The following is a 9132-nucleotide window of genomic DNA, read 5'->3' on the forward strand; positions in this document are numbered from 1 at the left end:
AGCTAGCACATGTGCTTGCACACGTCACACACAAAGGGTAAATGAGGTGTCTCAGTGGGTGCAGCTGCTTGCCGTGATGCCTACTGACCAGAGTTCCATCCCTGGGACCCACATGGTGGAAGAAGGGAAAAACCTGATTCTGCGAGCTGTCATCTGACCTCCACATGCATGCTGTAATGCTGTAGCACACGTACCTCTGAAACATACACATACACACAAGTAAATAAAGGTGTTACAAAGAACACACACATATATAAGGCCTTGGGCTCAATCATGTTAGGAAAAGGATCATTGGCTCTGGAAGGCCAAAAGTTCCCAACACAAAGGAAGATTTATTTGCTACAGGAGGACAGAAGGCAGGGAATACAAAACAAAGACAGGGAGACTGAGGGTGAGGGAGAAGGGGGAAAGAACAAGGGAGAGGGGAAGGGGCACATTTCTGAGGACAAAGGACTGCCCCTGGGTAGAGAGGAGGCAAATGGGGCGCATAGAAAAATGACGGTTTATAAAGGTAAAATGGGAAACCCTGTGTTAGGATGAGGCGTTTAGTTTTAATTGGGCATGTTAATTAGGAGAGACAAAGGGGCATTTGATTGCTGGACTTCAACACTTTGATAGCTAGGCCTTGGTAGTCAGCCTCAGGTGGAGGGATTGGCCAAATAAGGGAACGGACCTTGGGGTCTAGCTTTCAGAATATATAATGTCTTTTTAGAAAGAGAGAATGGTAAGGCTTGCCAGAGCCATGCTCGCCAAGCTTAAGCCGGCCAGAGTCCCTTCAAACCTCCAGTATCATAATAAATAACTCGCTACAGTTATATGTGTTGTATTTCTGTAGACGAATTTTGTGTTTGAAGAAAAAATATGGCCAACCCTGAAGCTGTCAGATGTCCTGGCTGGAAGCATATAGCTAATGTCTCCTTTGTCAGAGCTCTATCCATTGACAAGAGCATAGCAGTCTGGACTTCTGGTACTGTCTTCTATGGGGACATTCTTCTCTCTACCAGCTATAAATATTTATTCATCGCCACAAATATTAGTAAGTACCTACTAGGTCCTCTTCTAAATTGATGGGTAAAAAGCAGAATTATAGCTGGCCTGTTTAAGGGCAGTATGTTTGAAGAAGCAGACCACAGCAGGAACAGCAACAAATCCCAGCCACAGGTACGGGTTAGCCTGGGCAACAAGGGCCTGTATCAGCAACAGAACATGTTGTCATTGTACAGATGGGTCAAGTAAAGCCCAGGAAGTTCATTAGTAGCTCGCCATGCTCATCCTGTATGGGAAAGGGGAGGGAATATGGGTAAGAATTGAGTCTGGGGATTAATCATGTGTTCTGGTGCTAGGCTGAGACCCACAGCCCCTGTTCTTAGGTTTGCAACTTGTTTCAGTCCTCATTAGCACATCTCAACCAAGCCTGGGCCTGTGCACCCTCAGAATCACAAGAGTTACTTCACGGCAAGCTCTCCAAGCAGCTGGCTCCCACCTAGATAATTAGAACAGGCTCCATGTGCCAATTTGGCCTCACTTTCTCATTTTGACCCTGCTCAACTTGCCAGTAAGTACTCAGACACTCCAAGAAACACTCTTGACACTGCGCCTGGGTGGTTACTTAACAGCCTGATAGCATTTAAATTACTGTAGGCCATAACCTTCCCTGGGTGCTTCAAGATCAGTCTCTGCGACAGACTAGCTGGTGTATTAACTGTACTAACTCAGGCTGTGAGTGGAGGGCAAGAGGAAACATTCTAAATGTGACCCTTGGATGAGTGTCAGGCATGGTGGGTCATGACAATACTCTTAGTGGCTCTGAGGCAGAAGTAGGAGGAACATGAATTCAAGCATATCCTGGGTTATAGATGTAAGACACTGTTAAAAAAAACCACTTAAGAAATGCCCATATTAAGAACTTTTGCAGGGGTTGGGGATTTAGCTCAGTGGTAGAGCGCTTGCCTAGCAAGTGCAAGGCCCTGGGTTCGGTCCCCAGCTCCGGAAAAAAAGAAAAGAAAAAAAAAAAAAGAACTTTTGCAACAAAGGTGGGGAATGCCTCTGGGATACACAACTGTGATGTATCCTTATTCCTGCTTGGTTTTTTTCTTCAGTTACCTTTTGTTATGAGGGAGGGTCGGCAACTAGGAGGCACGCTGAAACAGGGTCTCCAAAGAACCCTGGCCTATTCTGCAGGCCAGACTGTCCTGGAGGACATGGTAGTCCTTCTGTCTCAGCCTTTGAAATGCTGGAATCCCAGGAACCCTGGCCTATTCTGCAGGCCAGACTGTCCTGGAGGACATGGTAGTCCTCCTGTCTCAGCCTTTGAAATGCTGGAATCCCAGGCACTCACCACCACACTTGGCTCTCTCAGAAGAGATCCTTCCCTTGGTCAAGGTTTCAATGGTTTAACCTCTGAATGGGCAAGACCCTGGTTACCCACACCCTGGACAAGGGCAGCAAGCCCAGAACTTTCCTCTGCTTCTGCCCTTCCCTCTAGGGAGCGATTGTTATGAATAGGTCCTTTCTGAAGCCTGTAGAAGGCCAGCTTGTCTTGTCGGCATAAAAGGCAGGGTTGGGTCTCAAAGCCAGACTTGTGGGCCCACAGGGAAGCTCAGGAAAGGGCTTGGGCCTTCTCTGCAAGTGCAGCTACTGCAGTCTCTACCATATCAGCAAGATCAGTCCTGCCAGGCATGATGACACACACCTCTAACCCCAGCCTTGAAGGGTAAAGCAAGGAGTTCAAGTCTAGCCTCAGTGACAAGACCTAATCTCTAAAAACTAAAACCAAATCAAACCAACAAAAGCTCAGGCCAATCCTGGCTCTAAAGGTACAGTCAGACTGCCAGGCCTACAACACTCCCATCTCCTTGTGGGGACAGCCTTCCTGAACTCAGAACTTACTGGGCAGAAGAAAAGGGAGCATTCACCAGACAGCTGATCTGGTTCCCAATCTGGCTTGGCCCTGGCAGATAGATTAATGGAATACAATCAGGTACATAATTTAGAAACCTAGGGGAAAGCCTGCAGCCATGACTACAGATGGTTGGCAGAGTAAAAACAGACTTTGGAATTGAGTAATGGTATAACTTTAACCCAGAAGAGAAAGGTTGCAAAACCAAGCTTTTGAAGGAAACACATTCAAAGTTCCCTGTTTTCATGTGACTATGAGAGGGGCTGTTTCGGCACTCTATGGGCTGGTTTTAGAGAGGAAGGAGACTCAGTTGAGGGAACGCCTCCATGAGATCCAGCTGTAAGGCATTTCCTCTCAACTAGTGATCAATGGAGAAGGACCCCGCCCATTGTGGGTGGTGCCACCCCACCCCCACCGCTGGCTGGTGGTCCTGGGTTCTATAAGAAAGCAGGCTGAGCAAGCCATGGGGAACAGACAGTAAGCAGCACCCTCCACGGCCTCTACCTCAGTTCTTGCCTCCAGGTTCCAGCCCTGGCTCCCAGCTTGAGTTTCTGTCCTGACTTCCTCCATTGATGAACTGTATGTATCTGGAAGTGTAAGCTGAATAAACCCTTCTTCCCCAACTTGCTATTTAAGGTCCCGGTGTTTCCTTGCAACAAAAGAAACCCTAAGACAAGTTAGTACCAGGGACTAGGGTATTGTGATAGGCTTGGCCATGATTTTGTTTGGAGGAATGTGGACTTAGGGACTTTGGATTAGTAAAGCATCAGAATGCTTTAAGTAGGGATTAATAAGCCATATTTGTAGGAACAGGGAAGACAGTGGTATCAAGGGTGATGTGAACTATGGGGGTTTGACTCACGAGGTTTCACAGAAGAATTTTAGTATATTGCCTAGAGTTTGTTCTTGTGATATTTTGGTGAAGAATGTGGCTGCCTTTTGCCCTTGTCTGAAGATTCTAGCTGAGGCTAAGGTGAAGAGATTTAGATCAATTGTACTGACAAAGGAAATCTCAGAAAAGCCAAGCACAGGCTCTGTCCTTTGTTTCTCTCTTATGAAGAGCCTCCTCCTGGCTGCCTGCAGAAGAAAGTCTCCTTGCTGCCTTCTGATCAAGACATAGAACTCTCAGCTCCTCCAGTACCATATCTGCCTGACCAATACCATACTTCCGGCCATGATGAAAGTGGGCTGAACCTCTGAAACTGTAAGCCAGCCCCAATTAAAAGTTGTCTTTTGTAAGAGTTGCCTTGGTCATGATGTCTGTTCAATGCTGCTGTATGTTCTAACACTGTCCTATAACTGTAGCATCCTGGAGTCAGGGGCTGGAAGATTATGAATTTAGGACGAGTGTGAGCTATGTAGACTGCTTCAAATCCCAAAGGTAGAGTGTGACGTCAGAAAATTCAAGTTAATACCTCACTGCATGCGAGTCTCATCCCTGTTGTCCTTACTACACAGATGGTCCTAATGCCTTCGTGTGTATCTTAACTAATGACCAGGATGGGAAGCTTGGCTTGGTGGCACAGACCTGGAATCCCAGCTAGTCAAGGGGCTGAGGCAGGAGGACCACAGATAGAAGGCCTGCTGAAAATAACTTAGTAAGACGTGTCTCAAAACACAAAAGGGCTTATGACGACTATAGTTCAGCAGTAGGGAACTTGCCTGGTATAGCAGGAGCCTAGATTCCATCTCCAGTACTGGGTGTGTGTGAGGGTGGGGTGAGCAAGGGGAAGAATTTTTAAAAATTAGCAAGGGAAATGAGAGTGAATTGCTCTGAGCAAATGGGCAGGGTTTTCTGCAAGGGAAAGATGTCACTTTCTGTTCCCTACGGCTTCAGCTTTCATACTGAGTCACTCAGTCCCTGTATCTGGTTCCCTTTGGCCATGTGACAGAACCGAAAGAGCTTTCCAGGAAAGGCTGACTGGGTATCAGGTTGCAGTACACAAGTGTATAAATAATACATTAGTACAAATCCGTGCCTCTAAGGATCACTGACAAGAGACCAGCCGATATCTCTTCCACCTGAGAAAAGCTTGAGCCTTGTCCTATTAAGTCAGGACGCTGCTAAGAGCTTTGCCCATTTCTGGTACATCTAAGATCACAGGCAACTCTACAGTCCTAGTCCCTTTGTTCTCAATGATACACTGGCTCCCCTCTCACACCTTCTCACTGAACTGGCCTGAAGCCTCTGAGAGGATTTCCTCATTCCTATGATCTTCAAACCAGTTTAGCCTCTTCTACAATCCTTATTTCCTCCGAACCAGTCTAGCCTCTTCTACTTCACTTTTCTTTTTAGGACAGGGTCTCCCTGATGAGCTTTGGCAGGCCTGGACCTCCGTATGTAGAGAGGCACTCCTTATGTAGACCAGATTGGTTCAACCGCAGACTTCCGCCTGTCTCTGGCCTTCAAGTGCTGGGATTAAAGCTATGCACCACCACACACACTCAAGCTTCATCAGTAAAAATTTTCACTAAATTCTAATCACACAATTGAAGTTTCAGAAATTTTGGTATTATGTTTGTGTTGTGTCTTTCTGCTTGTGTTTTGAAATGGGGTCTTATGTAGCCTAAACTGCCCTTGAACTTCTGATCCTCTTGCCTGTACTTCCCTGAATGCTGAGGATAACTGGCTTGTACCACGCTTGGCTCCCCCCAAAACCCCCTTCTTCTTTGTTCTTATTTCAATTAAGGCAGGGTCTACTCTATAGCCCAGGCTGGCATAGAACTCACTATACAGCTTACACTGGCCTCAAAACCACACAATCCTGCCACACACTTTGTTTTTGAACAGAGTCTTTTTATGTAATTCTGGCTATCCTGGAGCTCACTACGTAGAACACAGTGGCTTCAATTCAAACTCACAGACCCATCTACCTCTTCCTCCCAAGTGCTGGGATGGCTGTCTTGGAATTCAAGAGATCCGCTGCCGCTGCCCTGGTGAGTGCTGGGATTAAAGGTATGTGCCACCATGCCCCAGCTCAGGCCCCAGATTTTTGAGTGTTTCACGTTCGTCTGTGTGTTGAAGAGCTTGTGTGTGCTACAGAAGTCAGTTCTCTCCTTCCACCATGTGAGAAGTCATCATGCTTGGCAGCCACTGCCATTAACCCACTGAGCCATCTCACCTGCCTTCCTGCTTCTGTCTTCAAGCAAATTTTATTTCTATTTCTCTTTCATTTATCACTAGAAAAATAATCTCTAGTTTCACAGAAGCTGTATAACGTCACTGAGAGAAGTGGGTACTTTGGTAAAGATCTGTGCTCCTGAGTTCTGATTTACTAGCCAGATGATATCGAAAGAATGTCTGGGGGTTGGAGAGATGGCTCAGTGGTTAAGAGCACTGACTGCTCTTTCAGAGGTCCTGAGTTCAAATCCCAGCACCCACGTGGTGGCTCACAACCATCTGTAACAGATTCTGGTTTATCTCAAGATGTACAATGTATTCATATCCATTAAAAAATATTTTTAAGGGTTGGGGATTTAGCTCAGTGGTAGAGCGCTTGCCTAGCAAGTGCAAGGCCCTGGGTTCGGTCCCCAGCTCCGAAAAAAAGAAAAAAAATATTTTTCAAAAGTAAGCTAGAATATTAAAAAAGAAAGAATGTCCATTCATTCATTCTTTTATTTATTCAGTGCCTGGCCTGTACTTGTCCCTAAACTGTACTAGGAACAGAGAGAGCCTTAAAGCATCTTTTTTATGTAGGCTTGGGAGATGGCTCAGCAGATAAAGGCAGTTTGCAGAGCCTAAAGAACTGAGTCCTGTAACTAGAACTGATGTGGTAAGAAAACAACTCCCAAAGGCTGTCTTTGACCTCTGTGGGTCACTGTGGTATGTGTTCACACTCAAAAATATAAGTAGTTTTAAAAATAAACAAACAAATACTTTTTTTAGTTTATGGAGGACATCATGAGAACACAGACATGAGCAGTAAGACAGAGTAGAGCTAGAAATGGGACAAAAGATGGAAAAGACTAGCCAGTAAAGGGGACAGAAACATTAATCCAGACAGTAGTCTCGCCTTGAGCAGCTGTACTTAAGTTATATGGCACTAAGATGGACGCTAAGGGAAGGCTGACCTTGTAAGCCAGTAGCTGTCAACAAGCATGCTGTTGTACTTGACTCTTTATTAGTATGCTGTGTTAATGTCTTTGTGTAAGCCAGGCATGGTGGTGCATATCTGTAATCTCAGGACCTAAGAGGCTGAGGCAAAATGGCCAGTTTGAACCTAGCCAGGGCTATACAACAAAAACCTGTTTTTAGAAAATTGTTTATAAATGAGCTAAGTTTAAATGAGCCAGGAAATAAGGCAAGAGGCCTACATGGGAATATACTGTATCACAGACAAACACTGTTCAGCCAAACACTAAAGATCTTTGATTCAGAATGGCTATGTAAAAATGTGATCAGGTTGAGCCAAGTGGTCCAAGTCTGTTCTGTAATTCCTGTAGGCTCAGACCAGCCTGTACAACACAAGGAGGCCTTATCTAAAAATAATCTAAAAGGGCCTTTTAGGCAACCCACAAAGGCAAGGCCTGTGTGAGTTTGGGCAGAGAAAAACGTTGCATTAGATGTGTCAGAAACGGGCTGGAGAGATGGCTCAGCGGTTAAGAGCACTGACTGCTCTTCCAGAGGTCCTGAGTTCAATTCCCAGCAACCACATGGTGGCTCACAACCATCTATAATCAGGTCTGGTGCCCTCTTCTGGCCTGCAGGCACATACACGCAGGCAGAAAGCTGTATGATGTATATATACATAATAAACAAACAAACAAACAAATAAATGTATGTTTAGATGTGTCAGAAACAAAACCATCCTAACTTATTTCTATAAGCATTTGTAGCCTGCATTTTAATGCAGTAGCAGCAATGCAGAAATATGGCAGAGTGAGTGGTTAAGGGAATGTGCCTCAGAAAGCTGTAGCCACATCTTCCAGCTATAACTACTGCTTCTGTGCTGTGTCATCAGGAGTACCACCTTGGTCTAGTCTTAAGAGCATTTACAGAATGCCTGGAACATTTCAGCTTGGCAGACATGAGCAATGGGGCCAAGGTTCATGTCCTGTACTAGCTTCATCATGTGTCATACTGGGACTGATGACACTCCTTCAGTTCTGATAAGACAGTCTACAGCACACATTCTGACTAAACTATCTGCAAAACAATTCTAGCCTTACCTATATGATGGATGTCGAAGGAGGCAGTCCTGTTTTCTAGAGGTCTGAATAAGACCTCATCTGAGGTTTCATCTATCATTATATCCCCTCACCCCATGGCACTGGAAGCAGACAGCTGGCCTACTTTAAAGCTATCTTTCTGGCTAGGTGTGGTGGTAAACACTGTACCCTCAGCACTTGGGAAACAGAAGCAGGGTGATTAGCTTAGGATCATCCTTAGCTATACATGGAATTCCAGGCCAGCCTGAACTACATGTCCAAAGCACAAACATCATCTTTTTGGGTATTAGAAGGACTAGATATACAGAGAATTCTATTTAACTACGTGTAAACCTCCACATTCCCTTTAGATTTTAAATTTATGTTGCATCTTCCCCTGACTTTATTGACATGCTAACACAGAGCTCAGTAGTCCCCCAAACCCCATAGGTTTATTAGCACAAATCTTTGTTCCATAATGTTTTAATTTTAGTGTTGGTTGAAGGTGGGAAGTCAGACAATATACTTTAAGTAAATCTATTTTTATAGCCACACAAAAGCTAGGATGGAAAGGGGGACACTAGCAATGGAAAGACCAAAGCAGCTGCCCCCTCACCCAGGAGAGAAGACACATCTGTGATCCTAGCAGCCTCACCTGAGGCAACTAGATCCTCAGAATCTAGAGCAATGAGTAGCACATGGGCAGGAGTTCAGGGAGAGCTGGCTCAAAGCTGGGCTCAACTATTTAAGTCAGGATGACCTGGGAGGGGATGTAATATGCAATTTCTGAGCCTCTTTTCTTTTGTTTTCCAAAACAAGGCTTCTCTGTACACTCCTGCTGCCCTGGATTTCTAAACTTCTAACCAACAGCTGTATGGGGCTATGCTCACACAAACCACCTGGGAAGGTATCCTGAAACCTTTCTCCCCAGAGGGCACAGGAACCCAGAAGTCATCTGAGTGTGAGCTGCAGGTAACAGGAGGCACTGTCCCAAGCAGTAAAATCATGGTGACTGTTAGTGTGAACAATGGAGAAATAACGCCACATAGGCCATTCTATGAGTGACTGTGAAAGACTGAACTTAA

Source organism: Rattus rattus, chromosome 8 (assembly GCF_011064425.1).
Source record: "Rattus rattus isolate New Zealand chromosome 8, Rrattus_CSIRO_v1, whole genome shotgun sequence".
In the NCBI taxonomy this organism is placed as follows: Eukaryota; Metazoa; Chordata; class Mammalia; order Rodentia; family Muridae; genus Rattus; species Rattus rattus.